This window comes from Benincasa hispida, chromosome 3 (assembly GCF_009727055.1).
Source record: "Benincasa hispida cultivar B227 chromosome 3, ASM972705v1, whole genome shotgun sequence".
In the NCBI taxonomy this organism is placed as follows: domain Eukaryota; kingdom Viridiplantae; phylum Streptophyta; class Magnoliopsida; order Cucurbitales; family Cucurbitaceae; genus Benincasa; species Benincasa hispida.
The window spans coordinates 41,902,834-41,912,630 of NC_052351.1; positions in this window are offsets into that span (position 1 = coordinate 41,902,834).

The window sequence follows — 9,797 nt, forward strand, 5'->3', positions numbered from 1 at the left end:
AATAAAAAGAGATACAAAACATAATCTTGTTTTTAGATTGTCAAGAAACAGGAAACATGAACATTATCAAACGATCCTATATTTTTGTCAAATAGTATACATAAAGATGATGATATAAGTGTCTAAATATGATAATAAATTAATAATTTGATGGTGCCTCAACTCTTTAGACAAACTTAAACAATTTCTTTTAGAGGAAGAACATAATTGAAAGCCAATTTCTTTTAGAGGAAGAACATAATTGAAAGCCTTCAATATAAAATTTAGAATTTTAAAATATTAAGAACTAGATTGAGAATTAAGTAAAAGATTGAGCATTTTGTATAATTAGCCTAATGTTTTTAAGGTAATACTCAAATTAATCCTAATGATTTTAATCTCAATTTTACTCCTAAGTAATGAAAAAACTTGATTAGTTTAATAATTTATAGGATTAGTTTGTAAATTATTGACAAACTTTGTAAATGTTAAATAATCATTAATTTACTTGCAAATGTTAAATAATCATTAATTTACTTGCAAAACATCCTATTGGTAAATATTTGAGAGTGTTGGAAGGTTAGACAATCATGCATATCCACATTTTTTTTATTTCACTGATAAAATTTATTTATATTTTCTTTAAAAACATGCATGATATGTTTCCATCAGCATACACAAGTAAGATCTAAAATAAAGAAAGAATAATTAAAAAAAAAAAGAATGGAACGAAATATGTTATTACATTATTTATTTAATAAAATATAAAGATAAAAAAAATTCAGAAAAAGGAACAAATATTTAAATATAAAACAATAACGAAAGAATGATTAATGAAAAGAAGATAAGAACAAAAAGATAAAAAGAAACACAGACAGAAAAAATAATGGAAGAAAGAGAAAAATATTGGGACAAAAGCCCTCCATCTTCTTATAATTGTACATTTTTTTGTCTATTTTCTTAATGCAAACACAACTTTTTTTTTTATTTCACCAAAAAAAGTTATCATATCGGAAACTTTGTCTGACGCAAAAATGCATCGAAAACGATTCCATTTCGCCAACATACAATTTTCCGATGCTTTTTTTTTTTTTTATCTACTTAAAATCATCGTGAGAACTTTCGAAGCAAATTTGATACGTCAATAAAAATGGACTTCTGTTGATATAATTTGCATGCATTATGAAGAAACTTTCTCCGAAAGTGGTGGTTGGGTTGACAAAATTCGGATTCTACACCTTTATGTTCACATAAATAATTAATTGAAAAGGATGGAGTCTATAGGGTGTGAATGCATGGGAAAGAATGGAGTCCTAGAAGTTATTAAGAATTCTAAGGTGGTATTGGTTGGAGAAAAGGTGAATGACCTTTATATTGTTAGAGGAGTAGAAATGATGACGGTAGCCTATGCTATTTCTACAACAACCTTGAAAGAAGCAGACTTATGGCATAAAATATTGTTCCACATTAGTTCTAAGCATGCAAGCTTTGTCTAAACAGGAAATTTTGCCCAAATGGACCAGTGAAGAACACTCCTTTTGTGAACACTACATTATAGGGAAAGCAACCAGGCAGAGCTTCACAAAGTCTCAGCATGCCACCAATGGAATACTTGACTATATTCATTTTGACTAGTAGGGGTCATCCCCTACTCCAAACCTTAGTGGTTCAAGGTATTTTCTAACCTTAACAGATGATTACTCTAAGAAAAGTTGGATATACTTCCTAAAAACTAAGGATCAAGTCTTTGGGAAGTTTAAAGAATGGAAAATTATGATAGAGACTCAAAAGGGAACCATAAGCAGAAGCAATATCGACCTAAATTCCATTTTTCATTGAATGTGAGATTTACAGTAAAATAAGAACAAGATATGCATTTATATATAAATTACAGCATGCTATCAAAAGGTTTTAGAAACCTTACTTTTGAAGACCTTTCTTCAAGATTCCCCCGAACAGCACACTAACCCCTTGAAGGTTTTCTTCAAGAAACCTTCAAACAAGAACGAACACGACCACAAAGACTTCCTCGGTATTCTCAGGTAGAGAATCTAGGAGTGGTGGACTCTGGCTATTTTGTAATAAGAGAATTTTGTGGTAAGGAGGAAGGTTTGAGAAATGTTCACAAACAACTAAAACACACACACAATACTCTTCTATGGTTTCTCTTTGTCAAATTCGATGATCAGATTATTGGAGAAGAAGAAGACTCTCTCCTATCTTTCAAAGAACCAAATACCAGAACCACCCACGTAAAGAAAAAAGGGGGAGAGACTTGTAACTCCCTCCCTCATTTTTATTTAAAATAAAATAAAAATGATATTTAATATATATAAATATAAATATGATAACTAACTTATCATTATATATATATAAATAACATATAATCTATAGATTTAATATTGTATCACATACAATATAACCTATAGTTTCTTTTCTCTCTTATATGACATTTAATATAAATCACATTTATATTAAATTTAACAACTATGAATCCAATTCATAGAATAATGTTTGAATCTTATTCAAATATTTATTTCCTCTCATTAAGCTATAATGTATCAAATATATTATAATAATTATTATATCACATATAATTAGAACAACTTGATTATATCATATATAATTAAATCTCTCTACTAATTTGAACAATTCAAATTAATCCAAAAACTAATTCTTAATTAATCCTATTGATCTACCAAGAAGACCTCATGGACCTGTAGCTTGAAGTTTTCAATGGTACATGAATAATTTATTACTCTTTAATTAAATTATTCACCATCCTTAACTGTTGGGCACTCTACTAAAGACCGACAACTGCACTATTCGTACTACAGATACATTTCTATGTCCATCGGATATAACCAATCAACAGTATGATGACCTTTCACAAATTGCTCGTAAGTACAACTAGGCCAAAATTACCATTTTGCCTTTGTAGTTACATCTAACTCCTTAAGTGCCACTAATCCTTCTAATGAACAATAGATCATAGTCAACTATGACTAAACCCCTCTCGAGTTAGGAGAGGGTATGGCGTCACATTGTTCAAGACCCAGAATACCTCGTTAAGGGAGCAATTTATCTACTTACCCCGACTCGGGGAAGGAGTGAATTCCTTCTTGTGTTGTTGTGTTCCCAACTCCTCAAACAGACGAATCCCCAAAATGATAGGCTTGTTGAGTTGGCAATCTAGTCATTTTCACCCATACAAATCAAAGGATCGCCCTTATAGGCAGGAGTTCACATCTCAGTCAGGATTCAGGTCATGATACCTATGGTCCTCCTGGGGAAATGTAAGTTTCTATTATGAACAACGTTATATAATGAGACTAAACATTTCATGGTCTGGTCTTATACAAACTTCTTTGTATAGAATATCTCCACTCACATATCTATACTTGAATGATCAGGATCAGATCATTTGTAGTACTTTACAACAATTGTAACACCTAAAAAAATGGGTCATACATGTAGTGTCACCAGGATAAGGTACTCAACCTTATCATCTACTACAGACCATTTTGGTTATCACTTAAACATGATCCACCCGTATGTCTCTACATACATGTTTAAGTTACAAGATAACCTTGGATATTAGTTTATTGGTTTGTGGTTAATGCAACTAAAATATCATATATTTTGTAGACAATGAGTTTGAATAAAATATCATATATTTTATTAAATAAACAATGAGTTTGTTCAATAATGTTTACAAACTATAGGATTTCCTAAGTGATTTAGGGCATCAACCCCAACACAAATATCTAAAAGGTTAAAGTATTTTAGAACGGATAATGGGCTTGAATTTTGTATGAAGACTTTGATAAGTTTTATAGTGAGAATGGAATAATTAGACATAGGATTGTGTGGTACACACCTTAACAGAATGGGGTTGCTGAGAGGTTAAATAGAACTATAATAGAAACAGTAAGATGTCTGTTGTCTGATGGTATTCTAGGTGAAAATGTTTAGGCAGAAGTTGTGGCCTATACAATCTACACCCTAAACAGGTGCCCACACACATCCCTAGAGCTATTTACCCTAGAGGAGAAGTGGTCTAATCACCCTCATAATCTAGACAACCTTAAAGTATGCAAGTGTGTGGGGTTTGTACACCAAAATAAGGGAAAGTTAAAGGCTGCTAAGTGTATGTATATAGGCTTCACTAAGGGAGTCAAGGGATTGAAAATGTGGCATCCATCTGAGAAAAGATTCATTATCAGTAGAGACATTACTTTCAGAAAAGAAGAAATGTTTATGCAAAAGGAAGAGAAATAAGAGGATAAATCTAATACCTCCACCACAGGAATTGAGGTGGAGATACCCACTAAGCAACCAATAGAGACTAACCTATCGAGTGACTCAGAAGCAGAAGAGGAAGGGTCAAGAGAATAAGTAGAAATCATAAATTCACAGATTGATTTGAGTGAATATGCCTTAACAAGGGACAAACAAAGAAGAGTTATAACTCCTCCAGCTAGGTATATTGAAATGAGTTATATGAATTTGGTGTTTAATGTTATTATAGCTCCTACAGACCAAGAGCCAACAACTTTTGAAGAGGCCACTAGTGGTTCTAATGCAAGGAGTTGGACTGGAGTCATAAATAAAGAAATGCAATCACTAAATATGAATGAAACTTGGTCTTTGGCTTCTCTACCTAAAGGGTATAAGCCTATTGCTTCTAAATGGATATTCAAGCTCAAGAAAGGAGTTTATCCATATCAAAAATCCAAATATAAAGCAAGATTGGTTCCTAAGGGTTTCAAAAATGGGGAGGGTATAGATTACTTAGAGATATTTTCTCTAGTGGTTAAACAAACTTCTATTAGACTTCTATTATCCTTGGTTGCTCAAGATAATTTAGAACTAGATCAACTAGATGTAAAAACTAGTTTTCTACATGGGCATTTAGAAGAAACAATCTTTATGAAGCAACCTAAAGATATGAAGTCAAAGGGAAGGAAAACCTATACTGTCTACTCAATAAGTCAATTTACAGACTTAAGTAGTCCCTAAGATGCTGGTACAAAAGATTTAATGATTTTATCTCTAGCATTGACTTTAAAATGAGCTTTTATGACATATGTGTGTATGTGAAAACAACTTACTATAAGGATAAAGTGTACTTACTGAATATGTGGATGATATGCTACTAGTAGGGAAGTTCAAGCAAGACTTAACTCATGTCAAAGATCTCCTAAAAAGAGAGTTTGACATGAAAGAATTGGGTCAGGCAAGCAAAATCTTAGGGATTGAAATTCTGAGAAACAAACTAGACTCAACCCTAAGTATCAATCAGAGTAACTATTGTGAGAAAATACTAAGAAGGTTTCATCTTAATGATGCAAAACCTGTATCTCTACCTATAACTCAACACTTTAAACTGTCTTCAACTAATTCTCCAAAGGAAAATGATATAGAACATCAGAATCAAATGTCCTTAATTCCCTACAGTCAAGCAATGGGTAGCCTAATGTACCTACTAATCTCCACTAGACTAGATCTATCATATTAAGCTAGTTTAGTTAGTAGATATAAGTCTAACCCAGGTAAGAGACATTGGAAGGCCACTAAATGGATCCTAAGATACCTAATTTGGTTAAAAAACTATAACTTAGTTTATCAGATGTCCCAAGATTTGAAGTCAGAGTTGTATGGCTATGTAGATGCTGACTATGCTAGTGATTTAAACAAATTAAGGTCCTTAACAGGTTATCCTTTCCTTATCGGTCCTAACCTAATCAGCTGGAAAGCTTCTCTTCAACCTATAGTGACCTTATCAACAATAGAAACTGAATATATGGTTAACACAGAGGCTATTGAAGAAGCATTGTGGCTTAAAGGATTAATAAATGACTTTGGTAGAGATCAAAAAGTAGTTAAACTCTATTGTGATAACTAAAGTGCAGTACATTTATCCAAAAACCCACAATACCATACCATAACTAAACACATTGATATTAAATATCACTTTGTCAGGGAAAAAATTGAAGCTAAAGAGATAGAAATATTGAAGGTCAATACCTCGGAGAACATGACAGACATGTTGACGAAATCGATATCGAAGCTCAAGCTTCTCAAATGCCTTGAGCTCGTCAGGTTCAACCTACTAGAAACGTAACAAAGTATTAGAGCTTGGAAAAACAGAAGATTGAATGCATTAGAGTCAAGGTGGAGAATTTGTAGAAGCTGACTTCAATACATAAAACAACTAGTTTAAACTTTTAGTTAACAACATTTCATTCTGTAACTAAAAAAAGGGTATGTACTATCAATACCTAAAGATCATATCTATTATAAAATGGGATAGAAACTTTCATACATCTCTTGTAAAACATAAACTACTGAAAAGCAATTTTCAAGAAAGGAAAGAAGTTCTTCTCGTGGATGTAGGCTGATTGTGGTGGTTATGGTCTATTTCACCGATCGCCATGACATAGCAGTTCCTCCACATGTGAACAGATAACCTGTTTGAGATCTAACTTTGTGTGAATTAGGAAAATATCCATAATCTGCAAAACCAACTAGATCAAAGGTTGATTTATTTAAATAAAACAAACCCATGTCGATCGTTCTTTGGAGATAACGAAGTATATAGTCATTCCATTCCAATGTCTTTTTGTTGGAGAAGAACTATATCTTGCTAATAAATTTACTGAAAATGCAATATCTGGTTTTGTATTATTAACAAGATACATAAGTGCACCAATTGCACTAAGTATGGTACTTCAGGACAAAGAAATTCTTCATTATCATCTCAAGGACGAAATATATCTTTCTTCACATCTAGTGAACGAACTTCTATTGGAATGTTCAATGAATGTGCTTTGTCCATATAAAATCTTTTCAAAACTTTTCCTGTATAAATTAACTGATGAACAAATATCCCATCAGCTAAATGCTCAATTTGCAAGCCAAAGAAAAATTTTGTTCTTCCGAGGTCTTTCATCTCAAATTCTTTTTTAAGATATTCTATTGCTTTTGAAAGTTCTTTAGGAGTTCCAATTATATTTAAATCATCAATATATATAGTTATAATAGAAAATCATGACTATGATTTCTTTATAAAAACATATGGACATATTGGAATGTTTTGATATTCTTCTTTCAACAAATATCAACTCAGGTTATTGTACCGCATTCGTTCTTATTGTTTTAATCCATATAGCAATCTCTCTAACTTTATTGAATACAATTCCCAGGAATTTTGATTTATATGTTTTAGGTACCTTCAATCTTTTTGGGATTCCCATATAAATATCATAATCAAGAGATTCATATAAATATGTTGTGACTACATCCATAAGATGCATGCCCAAACTTTTATACACAATCAGGTCAATTAAATATCGTAATGTAATTGCATCTACCATTGGAGAATATGTCTTCTCATAATCAATACCGAGTTTTTGTGAAAAACTTTGTACAACTAGTCTTGCTTTATATCTTGTGATCTCATTATTTTCATTTTCTTTCCTCACAAATACTCATTTGTATCCCACAGGTTTGACACCTTCTAGTGTTCAGACTTGACACCTTCTGGTGTTCAGACTACTAGTCCAAACACCTGATATTTTGAAAGTGAGTTTAGTTTTGCCTCAATTGTTTCTTTTCACTGATCCAATCTTTTCTCTGTCGACATTCTTCAACAAATTTTGGTTCAAAATACTCATTTTCAGATATAATATCAAAAACAACATTATACGCAAAAATGTTGTCAATAACTACATGATTTTCATTCCATCTTTTTCTTATCATGACATAGTTTTTGAAATGTCATTAGTATCTTTACGTATTTCACCTTCCTAACCTTCCTGTCAACTTAGGTATTTCACCTTCCATCTTTAGGTATTATCTTTACGTATGTCAATGACTTCTTCGTGGGTATTTATGTCTTTAACCAAGTCTTCTTAACTATTAATTATTTTTCTTTCGAGGATGTTTTATCTTTGGAACTCACTGGTCTACCATGCTTCTGGCGTGTTCCAGACTCATTAGTGATAACTTGCTGTGTTAGGATATTAATTTTCGATGAAACATTTACAGCTGGTATATGTGATTTAGTTACTTCCTTTGCATTTAGAAATGCATCTAGTAACCGATTTGTCATATTTTGTAAAGGAATTATCTTCTAAACTTCAAGTTCACATTGATCTATACAGGGATCTAAATGAGACAATAACGATGCATTCAGTGTAATTTCTTTTTCCAACTCTTAATTCATCCCCTTAATGTTGGAAAATTTGTCTCATTAAAATGACAATCAGCAAATCTTGCAGTAAATACATCACCTGTCAGAGGTTCAAGATACTTAAAAATCATATCCAACATATATTCCTAATCTCCTTTTGAAGATCCATCTTAGTAAATTATGGTGGAGCGATTGGACTATATACTTCTCATCCTAAATTTCTCAGATGGAAAATATTTGGCTCATGGCTGTTTTGATGGCGAGTACATATGATAAGCTACTGGCCTGATGCGTACAAGTGACTGATAACTTGTAGAAATACAAGTTATTTTATCTCTCTCATCTAAAAGAATAAGAAAAGCTTTGAAACTATGACATTTTTGCTAAAGAATTCATATAAGTAATCAAAGTATGCGATCATACATCTTCAACGCCTAATCTATCTGAATTTTGAGCTAATGTCATTGTTTTAATGCAAAACGTCCACTGATGTGGTCAAACAAGAACTATCAGAGACAAACACAAGATCGTATAACCAGTTAAGCCGGTAACTTTAGGCGATTAAACATGATATGATATGAGTGGTGGAAGTCAAATCATAGAGTGAGTTGGTGGCTGACAAGAGAACTTTGTTAAAGATTCAATTAATTTCTGATGCGTTGCAAGCGGCGCATCAAGGTATGAAATTTAATGCACCTTATCAACATGAATTTGTTCTAAAAATGTAGGTAATTTAGTCCCCACTTTAGTTGGTGATGGTCTAATTATCAATTTTTCTTGAGAGCAAGCATCACATGATAATTCATTAGATTGAAACTTCTGGTTCTTCAATGGGTGTCCATTTGAATTTTCAATAATTCTCCTTATCATTATTGATCTTGGATGCCCAATCGGTCATGACAAATTGTAAATATGTCTGGATTCATGAACTTTAGGTTCCTTGTTGCATATGGTTCAATTACTCGTATATGAGTATAATACAATCCAAAAGATAAAGCAGACAACTCTTCCAATATACATTTTTCATTTGAGACAGTGAAGATGATATATAGATATTCCACATTATTCTTACTATCAGATTTAATATGATAACCATTGCAATGTATATCTTTAAAACTTAGAAGACTTCTCTTTGATTGACTAGAGAACAATGCATTGTTAATTATAAATTTTGTTCCTCTAGGCAAAATAATATTTACTTTTCCAAAACCTTCGGTCAAGTTTGCAGAACCTGATATTGTATTTACTTTTGCTTTCAGCATTGTCAATTTGGAAAAGTATTTTTTATTTGTAAGTATTGTATGTGTAGTTGTACTGTCTGCCGACATAGATCTTCTTTGCTCATTTTTTATACAACCAATATATGAAAATGATCCATGTTTCTTCATTAAAAGAAAATAGTTACAATAAGAAAAAAACACTTAAAATATACAAAAGTTACTAAAAAAAACAACATTAAATCTAGATATTCTCAAAGTCAAAGAAACACTTACACTACAAGAATTTTGGGCTTTAATGTCGGTTGGGAAAAGTAAAACCAGATGTATAATGTCGGTTTTGTTTTTTTTTTTTAAAAAAGCGAATATTTAATGTCGGTTTTAAACCGACATTAAATATTCGG